Source organism: Euprymna scolopes, chromosome 2 (genome assembly GCF_053919585.1).
Source record: "Euprymna scolopes isolate OS-2025 chromosome 2, ASM5391958v1, whole genome shotgun sequence".
Classification (NCBI taxonomy): Eukaryota; Metazoa; Mollusca; class Cephalopoda; order Sepiida; family Sepiolidae; genus Euprymna; species Euprymna scolopes.
The window spans coordinates 149,588,627-149,606,452 of NC_136483.1; positions in this window are offsets into that span (position 1 = coordinate 149,588,627).

Sequence of the window (17,826 nt, forward strand, 5' to 3'; positions counted from 1 at the left end):
CAATAGATTTTTAAATATTTCTGGTGCTTTTTAAAACAGAGTTGAACAAATCGATGTTTTGAAATATGTCGTCTTAAGCAAAAACAATATTACTTACTTAATTGTTATGTCGAAAATAATGTATCCAAAATTACGAAAATTCATCCAGTAGAATAACTGCTATTGTGTTTTTAGTAAAAGCAAAGTACAAATATTGTACGCCATTGAATATGTAATCTAAAATATGTGTTCCGCGTTATTTCCTCTGTATGAACTCTTCATCGTCTACTTTATAACATCGAAGAAAAATGCAATTTTACCCAATTTCCCATAAAAAAATTACTTTTAACTACAAATAACTTTCTACTCGGTGAATTTTCGTAATTTTTTTATATATTACTATTTTCGACATGATATTTAAATAAATAATATTACATTTTGCTTAAAATGGCGTATTTTTAAAAATCGATCTGTCGACTTTATCTTAACTGGCGCCATTTTTCTTTTCTTTCTTTCGTTCTTTTATTATTTTCTCTTCTTTCTTTATTCTTCGAATAATACTTTAAATAACAATACTTCTCTGTTTCTTTTAGTTTTTTTTTTCTATATTCTTTCTTTTCTTTTTCTCTTTCTCTTTTACTTTTCATTTATGTGATTTAAGAATTCAAGGGAGAGAACTCACTATAATTGCATACGATAACTTCCCTTTAATCTGTTTCCGTGAGGAAAATAAACTGGTTGTTTTATTTGTTCCCCACGAAACAAAATGTCAGACAAGGTCGGTTTAATGTGAGATATAACCAGCTCTCCTCAAAAGGGGATTCTGCAAAAATAAAATTGCGTTAGTATAGAAGGGTTTCCTAAGGACAATTAATTTGAGTGCAGCATTAGCAGTGTCAGAAATCGGCATTAAAAATGCGTAATAAAAACTTGAATAATTCGATCTCCTATCTTTTGAAGCTTATAACTACTTGAAAAATGCAATTTACCCCTATTTTTATTTTTCAATTAAAGGAGCAAAGACCCAAAAAAAAAAAAAAACAGGTTTAATAGCAAATTATGCAATATTTGTGTTTTTTAATTGGTTTTATTTTAAAAAGATTTAAAGAAAATCAACGAATTTTAACTTACTTCGATAATAATAATAATAATAATAATAATAATAATAATAATAACAATAATGACAATAATAATAATAATAATAATAATAATAATAATAATAATAATATACATTCCAAAAATCACTTACCTATAAAAAATACTAATCAATGGGTAATTCCATTCTTCATTGTTAAGAATTTATCCATATTTATATTTTATATTCCATGTCCTTTTTAAATAAAATACTTTTTTAAACAAGGATTTAAAAAAAAAACTCGACATCAGATGTTTTTCACAGTTGAAATAAAGGGAGACAAATGTCTGCTTTTCTTCGAGGTGACATCTTCGGTGGCTATAGGCGCCAGAATTAATGTCTATTTCTATTGCGTGCTGTAAACAAAAGTTATTATATGGGCCATCCTAACTTGAAAAATGATCCCATTTCAGTTATTAGTTTTTGCTGTTTAAAAAAACACTCTACCGATTTTGGATTTTTTTTTTTTCTCTTAAAGAAATACATGAGTTTTTTATTTAATATATTTTATTTCTCCTTTATGATTTTTTAATATCTAAAAAAAGAAACATTGAATGAAATAGAAAAAATTGTCGTAATTCTATGAAATTTTCTGAACAATATAACAAGATTACAAGGTTTCACTTTAAAAAAAAAAAGAAAATTCAACGTGGTTTTTTAAAAACATTGGACTTTACAGGTAAATTTGCAAATAACTGTTCTTTTTATTTGTTTGTTTGTTTGTTTGTTGTAAATTAGTTTACTTTATTTATTGATCTTTTATCTTCAATTTGTGACATATATAAATTTGGGGTGAGAAAATTAATTATTTTCATTTTATTAGACATTTCAAAATGTGGGGGGTTGAATTTTTAAAAGAAAATGCTCGCCTAGAATATTATATTTGATTCATTGGAAAGAGACTAAAATTTCACATTGAACCTGATAATATATTAAAAATTGAACCAATAGAAAAATTTTGATAGATTTTTTAAGTTTTAAAATTGAAAAAAAAATTTAACTCGTAAAATTCAATTGATTTCATGACGTAAAAAAATGGTTGCATGAACGCGCGCAGGCACTTTGTAAACACTGTTTTTTTGTTTTTTTTAATAATATTTCTATTATTTTTCAAACGACTTTAATAGTTTATTTTGGAAGTATATTCCATAAAGAAAATAAACAACCCACTTTAAAAAAGAAATTACGATTTTTTATATTTTATTCGCAGTTTTGTTTTAGGGATGTCAAAAATCCCCCCAAAAATTCTGATAAACCTAGTGCAGCATCTGTGCAGACACCACACTTCAGTAACCAGCCAGGACAAGTACCGGATAGGAAGATAAACCGTCTCTCCTTTGTCTCATTGTAGAATTTTAAAAAATAGATTAATCCAAATAAAGTATCGATATATCAGGCGGATTGCTATTTAGATCTGACATTAAAAATCCGACAGGATAACTTTATATGTTAGATTATTATACTAAAGCTGAGTTAATTAACGTTATTTTCCTTAAGGATTTTTCCTTAATCATACTAAATACATGTTACAGTATTTGTTAGTTTGAGCGCTCAGTTATGTTTGAAAAAGCTTCCATTTTAATTATTCTTATCAACCATTAATTTGTAAATACCACATTAAGTGATCCATTTGTCATCAACTATTTTCACCCTCTTTCAATATATGCTGCGTGACGAGCTCGTTCTTATTCTTTACATCGACTCTCTCTCTCTCTCTCTCTCTCTCTCTCTCTCTCTCTCTCTCTCTCTCTCTCTCTCTCTCTCTCTCTCTTTCCCCGTATGTGTGTGTGTGTGTGGGGTGGGGTAGCGGTCGAAAGCAATGGGGAAAGCAAAGAATAGAAAGATTTTTGTATAGTCCGTTATTAATAAGATGAAATATAATCACTAGCAGTAATACTATTTAATCCGTAGCAGAGAAAGAAATATCGAGAGAGGGAGAAAAAGAGAGGGGGAAGGGTATGTAGCGTGCAGAAAGAGGCTATTTTTTTTGTTGTTGTTTAGTCTTTATTTGTATATTTATTTCATATTTAACTGGCTTTATAAACTAATTTTTTCGCTCAATGGGCGACAACGTGCCATATTTATTGTATTACACACACACACACACACACACATACACACGCACGCACGCGCACACACACACACACACACACACGCACACACACACACACACATATATATATATATATATATATATATATATATATATATATATATATATATATATATATATATATATATAGTCTCTGGGTAACTATATAAGCCCCACCCCCTCTTCTGAGGTCAATACAGTCGTCTCCTGCTGCTTCTTAGCGCAATGCAGTGCGACACAACGAACTATCTGCGTGTGTATATATATATGTGTGTGTGTGTGTGTGTGTGTGTGTGTGTGTGTGTGTGTGTGTGTGTGTGTGTGTGAAAATATTTTTTTTAAAAATTAATGGCAAAACATTTTTAAATCTTATAGAAAAAATACTTCCCCGTAACAAACCTCTTACACAAAATTTTTAATTAAAAACAATCTAAAACTGCCCTATAGTTGCTGTTAAAACTTTGAGATGATATTAAACGCACATAACAATAAAATATTGAATGGGAACAATAAAATAGAAAATAATATCAAAATTTTTTTTTTTTAAACTGACTAGCATAACAACAACGAAAATATAATTACTAGAAATAGTAATGACGTAAATCACAACAGAAATAAAAACACCAACAATGAACAAAAAAAATGCACATGTAGAATGCATGCATTTTGTCTGCTACAAAATAAATGTCTAACCCAAAGCAACGTTTACAAGGCCACGATATTTGCAAAATAAAATCCGACTAACAGAAATATTACGTAGGAATGACCTGTCCGAATTTTAAAAGTAGATATTGCAGCCACAGAAGTGCCTTGAAAAACGAAAAAACGCCGATTAAAAACAGTCTCAGCGAACCACTACTGGGGGTTCAAGGAAAGTGGACGATGGTCGATAGTGGAATGGAAAATAATACGGCAGCCCAGCACATGTAGAAACTAAGACAACCTGTGTAGACTATGTTTGAATGAGAAATTAGTTATCCTAAACTTTAAAGAACCACAAAATGTATTAAACTGCAGAAGCGAAAAAGCAAATGTATGTATACACAAAATAAATTTTACCTTAGGATAACAACACATAAAAAAAGTACAAAATAAAAAATAAAATAAAATTTAAAAAAAATACCCTAGTATATAATAAAATATCGGTGAAAAACATCCAGATTAGAATTAGGTCATTTCCCAACACAAAGAAAAAAAGTCGATTCCTCGCAAAAAAAAAATAAGGCAGATTAGTATCAGTAGTATTAGTGCCCTTGTATAATAAATGTGCGTCATTTGGCTACGATAAATCGATGTAAGAACAACAAAGCATGTGATTGGCTGTCTAGTAAACCTAGTACCATGGAAACATATAAACACATGTAGCAGCATCAATTCCATGCCATAGCCTGATGAATCCTCACAAGGACGAAACGCAGAAAATTCTGTATAGCTTAACTGCCATATATGTTTACAAACCTTACTATCTTACGCATTGAGCATTGTCGAAGTAAATGCTGTTATATCTCTTTATAATTTTCTGTAGATACATAAAATAATATGAAAATAAGCATATATATGTAGTCATCAACATACAGTACTGTTTCGCTGTATCACAGCTCATCAGTGCGGCTAGACCAGCAACTACCTAAAGCCAGGTTTGAAACTCGACTGCCGAGACGACAGTCGGCGCTCCAAACCGTTACCCATTATTCGGTTGCTGCTAAGATGGGTATATGACAGTCAAAGTTTTTATATATATATATATATATATATATATGTGTGTGTGTGTGTGTGTGTGTGTGTGTGTGTGTGTGTGTGTGTGTTTCTTTTATTTATTTCTCGTTTTTGTTTATTTATTTATTTATTTCTAAATAATATACGTCTACACGATCAAATTAACAACATGTAAACATATATGCAGGCTCATGTATATGATTTAAATAAAGGTGATATCATGAGAGTTACAGTTTTCAGTTTAACGTGTTCAAAGTAATTACACAGGCAAAAGTTTCATATCTATATAAAAACTTACTTTATTTATATATTTATTTATATTATTTATTTATATATTTATTCATATTTATTTATGTATTTGTATATATATATATATATTTATTTATATATTCATTTATAGTTATTTATTTATATATTCATATATATTCATTTATTTATATATTTATTTATATATGTTTATTTATACATTTATATATATATATATATATTTATTATGTATATCTATTTTATTTTATACATTTATGTATATATATTTATTTATATACATTTATTTATATTTATTTATTTATATATATTTATTTATATTTATTTATATATTTATTTATGAATTTATTTAGGTATTTATTTATGTATTTGTAATGTATTTATTTATGTATATATTCATATATTTATTTATCTATATTTATTTGTATTTATATATTTTGTATTTATATATTTATATGATTTAAATACAGAGAGTTACATTTTTCACTTTAACGTGTGCAAAGTAATTACGCAGGCAAAAGTTTTCGTATCTATATAAAAACTTAATTTCAATGGTTGTCATGCTTTCATTTTAGTTGTTTATCTCTTCCTTAATACTAGGGTATATAATATATTTTATATTTATATGCTTCATTATAGAGATAGATTTTCCTGACTATATACATTCAGACATATACATAATAGTATAGATGCATCTATATTCGTATAACATGCCGTTCACATAAACCCCCACCAATGCTTCCGGTCAGTCTTAAAAGAAAAAGGATACCCCTTAGGGGCAGTAACGCGTGTAATTGTGAGGCAAGGGTTGCGCAATCTCCACCCACACCTCTCCTGAATCGGCATTGTTTGAGTCCAGTGGCAAGGAGAAGACCATGACGACTGGAAACAATGCCGAGATAAGCAGAGAGCTAGGTGTATCAGAATTTGGGGGGAATTTTTAACACCCCTAACACGAAACTGTGAATAAAATATAAAAAAAACTCGTAATTTCTCTTTTTAAAGTGAGTTGTTTATTTTCTTTATGGATTATACTTCTCAAATAAACTATTAAAGTTGTATAAAACGTAATAGAAATATTATTTTTTATTTTTTAAAAAACATTTTTTTACGTAATGAAATCAATGTAATTTTACGAGTTAAATAATTTTCAATTTTTTAAATTTAAAAATCTATCAAAATTTTTCTATTGATTTAATTTTTACATTATTTTCAGGATCAATGTGAAATTTTATGCTCTTTCCAATAAATCGAATGCAATATTTTAGACAAACGTTTCTTTTATTCACGCCCCCCCCATTTTGAAATGTCTATTAAAAAGTAAATAATTAATTTACTCACCAAAGTTAATTAAAATTAAAGATAAAAGATCAATAAATAATATATTCAAATTTAAAACAAAAAAAAAGTATTTTTTAGAAATTTACCTGTAAAGTCCGAAGTTTAAAATCTTTTTTTAAAAAAACACGTTGTTTTTTGTTTTTAGTTTTTTGTTTTGTTTTGTTTTTGTTTTGTTTTTTAATGAAACCTTGATCCTTGCTCCTTTAATTGGAAACAAATTAAGGTTTGAATTCCATTTTTCGAGTAGTTATAAGCTCAGAAAGACAGGGGATCGAATTATTCAATATTTTTTCACGCATTCGTAAGGTCAGTTTCTAACACACCTAACGATGCTTTACGATAATACTTCTCGTGGGTATACATCGACACAACATTCCATTTATAAGCACGTTAGCCACATAGATTATTTTGGTTAATCGTTTTGATGTATTTTATTTGTACGTATGCAATACATTCACATTTATCGAGTTAGTGGCATATTGTGTTTTTGTTCGTTTAGTTTAGTATTAAACGGTAACGCTTGAAATGGTGTTGAGAGGAAGCGAGAGAGTGGCTCTCTCTTTCATTTAGCGAAATTATTTATGCTAGCCTATTCTTTTTTTTATTTTGTTTTTACATGGAGTTCACCCCTTATCAAGGCCCAATAGCCACTCGGGGATAAGGGTTATTGTGTGTACAGTAATCAAGTAGCAATAGTATTGGAGAATTGGTAAGGTGTCATTACTTAGGGGGCGGTTCATCAGGAATTTGTTTGTGTTGGACTTGAAGACATCCAGGTTGAAGTCGGGAAGGAAACAGGCAAGCGGAACAAAGTTCCACGGGCGTGCAGTTCTAAGAAAGAAGCTTTGTTCATGGAATCTACGTTTTGATTTAGGCACAGATAGGGAGTGGAGAAAATTATTGACGGTGGTTTCAGCTAGTCGGGTGTTTTTTGAAAAAGATTGGCGAGGGGGGACCAGAGAATGAAGCTCAGACGAGCACCTTCCATGGAAATAATAATAGAACAATGACAGGCTCGCTACGTCTCTTCTGTGGGAAAGAGGTTGCAGGGTAGAGAAAAGGGCATCCCCCACCAAGCCACGAAGTATATTTTGTACTCTGTCAAGGCAGGATAGGCTGTTTTTAGCAGCTCCCGCCCAGATGTGGCAGCAATACTCCATCTTTGGCCGTATTTGGCTCTTATATAGATAGAGAATTGCATCATTAGTGAGATATCTTCTGGAGCGGTAGAAGGATCCCACCATTTTCCCATCGACCTTGGCCACAGACTTGATGTATATGTTCCATTTAAGATCAGGTGTAAAGGTCAAACCCAGGAGCTTATCAAAACCTGGGGCCTCCCTTAGACGAGAACCATCCATTTCAATTGATGCCAGATGGGGATCAGGGCGTTTATGATGTAGAGATAGGAGCTTGGTCTTAGATGCATTAAAGGTAACCAGTCACCTCTTTCCCTACTGTACCACGCGCTCAAGCTCAGAGGAGAGAGAATCATCATTTACGGTCTGATGTGTTGCCATAGATGGTCATGTCATCAACATAGATGTCAACGTGTCATCAGCATAGATGTGTCATCAGCATAGATGTCTTCGGCGTTTTCCGGTAAGTATAGATATTAAGTAGGGGTATACGGGTTTTTTTAGTTAGTATAGTTATCAATTTGTGGTGTACTGGGACCACTTTGCATCATTTCGATTTTCCCCATGGTTCATTTATTAATTAATCAAGGTATTGGGAATGAGAGGCTATGTATTGTAATATTACTACATCTATAATATAAATTTCATCTGTCTGTTTAAATGTATGTATGTATGTATGTATGTATGCCTAAACCTTTCAACAGAGGCGACAGATTTTCACGAGATCGGTACCATTTTGAAGCTCAACCCTTCGGACGCCAAATATCGAAAAATTGGCCAAAGACATTAATTCTTTCGCCCTCAACTGGGCAATTTTCTACGGGGGGGGGTCGCTTTTTTCGCCGATATTTTCGAAAGACATCGCCTCTTTTCGATTGTTTAGCCTTAATTTATACCTACGTCACTTTCGGTTTGGCGATGAGTGCAACAACTAACGCGTCACGTTTCTTGTTGTTGTTTTTTTTTTTTTTCTCCCTTCACTTTCTTGGTACGGGTTCGAGCCTGCCTACTACCAGTTTTTTTTTTGGGAGGGGGGGGGCGCTTGCAATTTTTCTTCTTTTTTTTTTTTTTTGCTGTTGTTTGCTCAACCAACACCCTTATACACACCTCCGCTTTTATTTCGGCCTTCGCGTCACGGGTTTCAACCTACCTGCCTACTACAACGTTTTGGGGGTTTTTTGTTTGTTTTTTTTTTTGCTTAACACGCACCTACAAACTCCCGGGCAACGCCGGGCACCCAAGCTAGTATGTCTATATATATATATATAGTATGTCTATATATATATATATATATATATATATATATATATATATATATATATATATATATATAAGCTAGTATGTCTATATAGTATATATATATACATATATATATATAAGCTAGTATGTCTATATATATATAGTATGTATATATATATATATATATATATATATATATATATATATATATATATATATATCACAGTCAAAATCTATACTAATAAAACAACACATTTTTATCATACTACGATTCTCTTTTATATTTAAGTTTTAATCTTTAGCCTTTTGGTAAAGATTAAAATGTAGTATCTGTTTCCATACTTCACGTCATCTGTTTTGCATTTCATCAGAAGGTGATTGCAGGTGATGGATTTTCCCCATTAACTTACAATTCTACAATTTCAGTTTTCATTATTACATTTGGTGTTTCATCATCATCATCATCATCATCATCATCATCATCATTATTATTATTATTATTATTATTATTATTATTATTATTATTATTATTTAGTGTTTTGTTCCCACCTCTTTGTTGTTTTTTACCTTCTTTTCTTTTACCCCTCCCTCCTTCATAATGATTTTTTTTCTTTCCTTTTTCGTCTGTACTCCTTTCCTCGTTCAATATTAATTGCCTCTGCTATCTTGTGAATTCGAGTTCAGACAAGATGAAAGGTTACAGGACAAAGTAAAGTTCATTAGCGACCCGCCCACTAGGGTCTTGAGGGATCTATGACTCCTCCCTAAATTTACGATAATTGTCACCGCCCATTTTGCACTGGGAGACATCATTTCAATAAGCAAAGCAATGTAGTAATCTTGTTTGATATGATAAAGTTCAACGTGTATTATTTGTATAATATATAAATATCCACCTGATCACGAAAAGGCGAGTAAAAAACTACCGAGTGAAACCATTTCAAGTGTTTAGAGGAAGAGAGAAAGCAAATAGCACATCAGAAAACTTTCCGCTGTCTAAAATAAATTCTTTACTCTACTTCCATAATGAAACGTTTCTTCTTTTTTTCTTCTTTCAATATCGACTGATATGTTTTCTTCTCTTTTTTTCGTTTGATAACTTTCCAGGTTAAGACGTTTTCTTTCTTCTTTATTTTAACTTTAATGATGGATTATTTTACTTAAATATACACTTGTGCCCGATATTATTCATACCCCTCGGATCTTTGAGATTTCTATAAGATTATTGCTCAAACCAGAAGGTAGACAATATTAAAGGGATTTCAAACAATAAATCAAGCATAAGCATTTAATTTAAACTCAACAAATAAATAAATTATGCAAGTTTGAAACAATATACAAAGAAAAACAATAATGGCACTAGTTCAAAATTATTCATACCTCTCTTACTAATAGTCAATAGCATGCCCTTTATTCTTAATAACTGCCTGTAACCGTTTTGGATATTTATCAACAAGGTTTTTACAAGCATCAACACTGATTTTTGACCATTCTTCAATGCAGTAGTTCTCCAAATCCCTCAAATTTCTAGGTTTCCGCTTTTTAACCTCAGTTTTCAATATGTGCCAGAGGTTTTCGATAGGGTTCAGGTCGGGACTCTGGCTAGGCCATTCCAAAACATTAATTTGATTATCCTCAAACCATTTCTTGACTATTTTGGCAGTAAGTTTTGGATCATTATCCTGTTGAAGGACCCAGTTTGGTCCTAAATGGAGCTTCTCCGCATCCTGTCTAATGTTTTTTCTGGAGTATCTCCAAATATTGCTCCTTCTTCATGGTTCCATCTATCTTGACCAAACTACCTGGACCACTAGCCGAAAAGGAGCCCCAAAACATTAGGCTACCACCACCATGTTTCACCGTAGGTATGGTGTTCTTTGGGTTGTAAGCTTCTCCTTTCTTCCTCCAAACGTAAGAAGCATCCATATGGCCAAACAATTCAATTTTTGTTTCGTCAGTCCACAAAATACGTGAGAAAACGGACTCTGGAGAATTCACATGGTTCCTAGTAAACTTTAGACGTGATGCAAGGTGTTTTCCGGTGTGCAATGGAGTCCTTCTTGGTCTTCTTCCTTTCAGACCATTTTCATGCAGAGTCCTTTGCAATGTTTGCCTTGATATTTTTATGCCAGAAGACTCCAGATTTTCTAAAATGTCCTTAGTAGTGGTGGTTGGATTTGCATTAACACTTCTTACAATATTCCTGGTGGCTCTAGCAGACAGTTTCCTTTTCCTTCCTCTACCAATCAAGTTGTTTGTTGTGTGGAAGCTCTGGAATTTTTTGATGATGCTCTGTACTGTTGCTGTAGGGACCTCAAATTTCTTGGAAATTGACTTTTAACCTAAACCATCCTTATGTGAATTCGCAATTTTAGTCCTAAGATCATTACTAAGCTCTTTTTTCGTCCCCATTCTAATAATTTTTATTCTTTTATTGGTTTTCAGTTGATATCATTTTAATTTCTGATAAAATGCAAAAAAACGAAATGAAATTAATCAAAGGTTGTATAAAAGCATTCAAAATAAGAATCAAACAGGAAACAAACAGTCAGAAACTCGATTAATACTGAAAAAATAAGGGGGTATGATTATTTTTGAACATTGCAGATTTTATAAATAGCTGTATATTTCTTTTATTACAAGTATCCCGAGATTTTAAGATGACGAAAATGATCAGAAGAGGTTTATTAAGAATATGTATCAATATGGACGTAAACAATAAATTCTAACAAAGTTACACCTAATAAACTCAATTTTCAAGGGGGGGTATGAATAATATCGGGCACAACTGTATGTACGAACACAGGCGAACGATAATATTTTTTCGTTATTTTTTGATAGCGAATGTACGCTCGTATATTTAATAAATTTTATATTTTACAAGCGGACTTACTTTGGGTTGCTCGGGAATAAATTAATACGCCATCTACTCCTACTAAACTAGTTTTTGTTTAATGTATTATCAAAATTGGAATTTAGGAAAACTCGTCCCCGGAAAACTTGTATCCGGAAAAATCGTACCCGGAAAACTCGTCCATTTTGCTAGATAGGAAAACTGGTCCGTTATTGAATAAATATCGATTAAATACATATTTTATGAACGTTCCTGAAGGAGATATTGTTTTTAAAAGAAGATACACCTCCCATATTTTTTTTTTAAATATTTTTACTTGTTTACTGTTGTTTTAAAAAAAATAGAACTGATTTTTTAAAGTGTTTGTTTTCTATCTAGCTTTGTAAGTTTTTAGTGGTTCAACTTACTTTAAAGAGTTTAGGAAAAAAAAAAGTAATGTCGCGTGTTCTTTCGAACAAAAAATGTCCGACATGAGAGGATCACATCTTAAGAGTCTCGATAATCACTTAAAAGTATAAAAATTAAAGAAAATACGATACTTCTACATTATTGGGACAAGATTTTGTTGTCGATAAATGGAGTTTTCAGATAAAAAAACAATGATTTCGACTGCTTTTTTTTTTGTCAATTCTAATAAGTTGTAATTATGCAGTCGGAATTACTTAAACATTCTTGAATTATTAAACAAAACAAATTTAATCGTGTTAGCAGGTGAAAAATTGTCGTTATCTTTGTTTAATTCGAACAGAAAATTACTTCCCTGTTGAACTCTCCTACGTTTTACGATCGTTATCATCAAATTCTATATTTTTATTTTCTTTAATAAAAAAAAAAAACTACCTTATCAATTTTCGTAATTTTTTGATATAATCATCTGTAAAATACGAGGAATACGTAGATGCCATGTTTTTCATATGAAATTCAGTTTTACGGTTTCCGAAAATCTCGTCCTGAAAATACTGAGGTAGATAAAGTTTTAAAACGAGCCCCCCCCCTCCTCCAAAAGAAAATAAATTTGTATATTTTTAGGTAATGTCCAAAATCACTGCTCGGAAAAAAAAATCAAGCTACCGGAAGTGGATACTGTTGATTATGTAACGAAATCGAACAGAAGACACAAAAAAACGAAACCATATATTTATTTTTAAAAATACTTTAGTTTTAACAATTCTTGTGTTATTACGAAACAAAAAAAAATCACTTCTTTTATTGTCAAATAATAAAACAAATAATTTAGAAAAATTAATTTAGTTTTAACACTTTTTGTTCACCAAACAACTAAAGGTATTCTGCAGTATACGGACGGCGGTCATCTTTTTTTAGTTCGTTTCATTATATCGTCGTCAAGTGGCGCTTCTCGGTCAAAAATAAATTTAATTTTGTTGTTGACCCTTCAAAGTCTCTTTAATTCAAAAATAGGTTTTATTTAAATTATTTATTTGTTCAAAAAAAAGCTATTTTATTTTATAAAAATCCAACGTTGCTTTCATTACAAAAATTGTTTTATTAAAACAATATTTTCTTACGCAGACTTTCAAATAAATGTTTTTTAATTATATATTGATACATTTTTATACAATAAATGTTTTGGTTTTCAAATATTTTTCTGTTCGGAAAAAAATCTTGTTGTTACTTATTTACCGCGTTATTTGACCAAGAAGTAATTGGAGTTATCGCCTCCTAACAATAGCCGTCGTCTGCATACTGACTTAAACAAAAATATCTTTATATCACTACATAATAAAACAAATATTTTATTCAAAATAATTAGTCTCAACACTAATACAATAATTTAATAAATTATTTTATATAATATTTTAATATTTGATAATACAAGAAGTGTTTTTTTTTTTTGTAATAACACAAGAATTGTTAAAACTTAATTAATTCTTCTGAATAAAATATTTGCTTTTTTATAATATATAATACTTTCTTTTTTTTATAATATATAATACTTTCTTTTTTTTTTCTTTTTTTTGTTGAGTAATAACACAAAAAGTGTTAAAACTAAAGTATTTTTTTAAATAAGTACATGGTTTCGTTTTTCGTGTCTCGACTCCGTGACCAAGTTTATTTTTTTAAAACAAGAGTAAACAAGTAAACATTTTTTTTAATGTTATGGAGGTGCGTAGTCGCCTTTAAAAAACAATATTTCCTTTAAGAAAAGTCATAAAATGTGTTTTCAATCAATATTTATTCAATAATGGACCATTTTCCTACCTAGCACAAATGGACGAGTTTTCTGGGCACCTTCAAATTGTACAACAGTTCATGAATTTTTTTTTTTTTTTTTTTTTTTTTTACTGAAACAGTATGTGAAATATTTATTGTAACTTGGGTGCATTATTTTTTTGTAAATGCTACCATGGGTGTTGAGAGAATTCAAACTAACCTCCCACCAATGCACCAATTTTTTTTTTTTTTTTAAATAAGTCAGATACGAAAAGGTTTGGAGTTATATTAAATAATATATTTTAAAGTGTCAGTACGCTCGCATACGCGCTAACGACAAATGTGAGCTTGACAAAATCTTCAACAATTGAACTCATTGTGAATTATGGAATGCATATTCTAAGCAACAGAGTCAGTAACGTGGGCACAGTTTTTAATTGTTTTGTAAACTACCATCTAAATAAATAAAAAATAACTAAATTAAAAGCAATGCTATATGCATTGTTTATACCCGTCTCACTAGTTATATATTTTTTTCAACAATTATTAAAAAAAAAAGAAAATATAAGCTTAAAATTTTATTAATATCTTTAATTAGTATATATTTTAACATTCTACATTATTTTATGCATGAAGGAAATCATGTTATAAAGTCTGACAAAGTGAATTCTAAAAACTCTATTAGAAGTTGTTTTTTTTGTTGTTGTTTATTTCGTGAACAAAAATAATAGTTTAAATAGGGAGACGGACTATTTTATTGTATTAAATAATTCAGTCGATTCTTTTTCAGCAAAAATTCGTATTATTGTATTGCTACTCTATTTGTTTGTCCTTTTAATTATTTTAATGGTTATCATTGTTTTGTTTTTTTTTTGTTTTTGTTTTTTTGGGGATTTTTTTTTTTTTTTTTTTTGGCACATCAACCCTATTCAGGTTATTTAATGCCGAATCCAGTAGTTTTGGAATAAAAAGTTTTATGCTTTAAGAACTTGATATCTCCGAATATTTATTTGTTCATGTAATTCAATTTATTTATTTGCGGACTATTAACCCCATTTTCATAGTTGTTGTTGACCTCCGTCCGGTGGTAAACCGTGACGAGATAGGAATATCAGTGTCTCTTAATTATATCTTCAGTAATTACTGCCTTCCACAGTCGTTGTCGTCTCACCAGGCTTTGGCCAACTATGCCTTTTAGGATAACATGAATAGTTTTGCTTACTACCTACGTCATCACGCGAAACATTATTCACACAAAATATATACACGGAAAAAGTATATATTCGGGAATCTTTCTGTTGAACTATGGAATCTTTTTGCACAGAATTTCGTACTTTTTATTTTATCAACGGGAGTAGAGTAGCATGTTCTCTTTCCATCAGCCATGACTGGGTAGAAGTCCTAAGTAATTCGCAATTGTAATTTGAGTATCGCCTGCACTGAGGATTGAATATTAAACCTCCAGAAAGGTGTAACTTAAAACTGTATTTAACAAAGGCACAAATTATATACGTTAAAAAAAATAGTTTATTTTCATTGGTTGTAATTTGATTGTCTTTGTTTGATAAAAATTTAAAGATAATCTGCGAGAAAAGAAAAGTAATAATATATATGCAGATAAGTGAAACGACTTCTAAAATCTTATCGTAAACTAAAAACAAATCATTTTATATTGCAAAAAAAAAAAAAAGTCAAATAATCTTACGCCTAAAAAAAATTAATTAAAAGCTGAATATCATTTTTCTGAAGATAATTAGAGAACATTAAATATCATGAAACATATTACAAAACTTTCAGACAACCCGTGGGGTACTTTATGGTGTTTTCTGTATTAATCTGAAAGACTGAGACTAGCAACATCACGTCCGTGTGAGCAAGTTGCAAAGGAGAAGAAAGGGTGGCGGCAATAAAATTACAGATACGTTTAAACACTTTATCATGAACCCTCAAATGAGAGATTTGCCAGCCGAAATACGACAATAATACCCGGCGCTGTTTTACAATTTGTCACTGTGCAAAGGGAGATAACTCTCGCTTACTAAGAGAATTTTTTTCATCTCATAATTTAGGACGCGATATTTTTTTTAATCAAAACATTAAAAAAAGAAAGCTGTGACGATTTTTTTATGTAACAATTAATTAATAATACAAGATGTAGTCTTTACGCGACTATTAAGAGAAACCTAACGAACACACGATATTTTCATTAGATGGAAACATTTAAAAAAGAAGTTCTTCAAGTTTGTTTGTTTTTTTTAAATTATGAGATGAAAAAATGAACGAATCTCTTAGTAAACGAGAATTGTCTCCCTCTGCACGGTGACAAATTGTAAAACAGTGCCCAAGACTCCGTACATGGTCTGATGGTAGATTTGTAAAGATATAGAATATCCTTGTATGTGAGAAAGTGTTTAGAGCGATGGAGAGAGTTAACTTTAAGGGAAGCAGAAAGAGCAGTGGATCCAATAAATAAACTAACGGCAGATTTGATGAGAAATAAAGACCAAAATGTTTCGGAGTCGATTTCTCCTCAAAAAGTGTATTCTCGCATTTTCTATCAAAAAATAATCTTTAATTGTTTTGTGACAAAAATTAAATTTATACTCCTATAAATTTAGGATTTTGTGTGTGTGTGTGTGTGTGTGTGTATTGATATTCATATTAAAACCCCTTTCTTTTTTTTAACAAAAAGAAAATACAACTTTTTTTATATGTGGGTCGTGGACTTGCATTCATCTGCAAAAGATCTAACTAATTTGCATATTCTTTTAAACATTCATTTTAATTAATTCCTTAGATTTTTCGGTATTCTTATGGGACGATCATCTTTAGTTAACTATTACGTGTAATTATATTCATGTAGACATTCTACATGATTTATACTTGCGTAATATTTGCGTAAAAAGGTTATAGTAAACACAAACCTCTTTCTATATAAATCCTGTGTATCGCTTTATTGCAGGTCAATATTTTTTTGGTCCCCTGACAAAAGGAAGGTGGATCTGTAAATTCACCCTCGTCCATTCGTCTGTCCGCACTTTTCTCAATAACTACGCCTTGTTTTTTTTTGTTTTTGTTTGTTTTTTGTTTTTTTGAAATTTTGCACAAACATTAAACATGATATGAGTAAAAAAAAGTAACAGCACGGATTTTTCGGGAACACTCCGATTAACCCCCCCCCCCTAGAGATGCCTTTCGAGTTAAAATGGCTAAAATTGACACTGTGCTTATTAAAAAAAATTGATGTCTTGGATTTTTTAAAAACTTTCTGAAAAGTTGTAACTAACTGATTTCTATATTATTTTGTTTGTCTATGCTTCGCGATAACTCTTGGGTGTGCCCCAGGGGCTCTTTTAGGGCTAATAAAAACCCTCCATTTTTTTCCGGTAGGCATCACCACTTATCAAGGCCAAGAGGCTACTCGAGGATAAGGCTTAAAGAGTGTACAGTAGACGATTGGACAATATAGTAATCGTTAGTAATGGAAATTCAGTAAATTTGTTAACTTATATGGAACGGCTCATCAAAAACTTGTTTACGTTAGACTTGAAGACAACCATATTGTAGTCAGCTGGAAAGCAGGAAAACATAAGACAATTCCATAGGCATGCAGTTCTAAGAAAGAAGCTTTGTTCATGGAATCTATGTTTAGGTTTAGGCACAGATAACGAGTGGGGGAAATTATTGATAGTGTTTTCTGCTAGACGGGTGTTTCTTGTGAAAGCTTGGCGAGGGAGGGCCATAGATTAGAGCTCAGTCGAACACTTACCATGAAAATAACGATAAAGCAACATCTCGCAACATCTCTTCTGTGAGATAGAGGTTGCAGAGAAGAGAAAAGGACATCCCCTACGAGGCTACGAAGTCTATTTTGAACTCTATCAATGTAGCATAA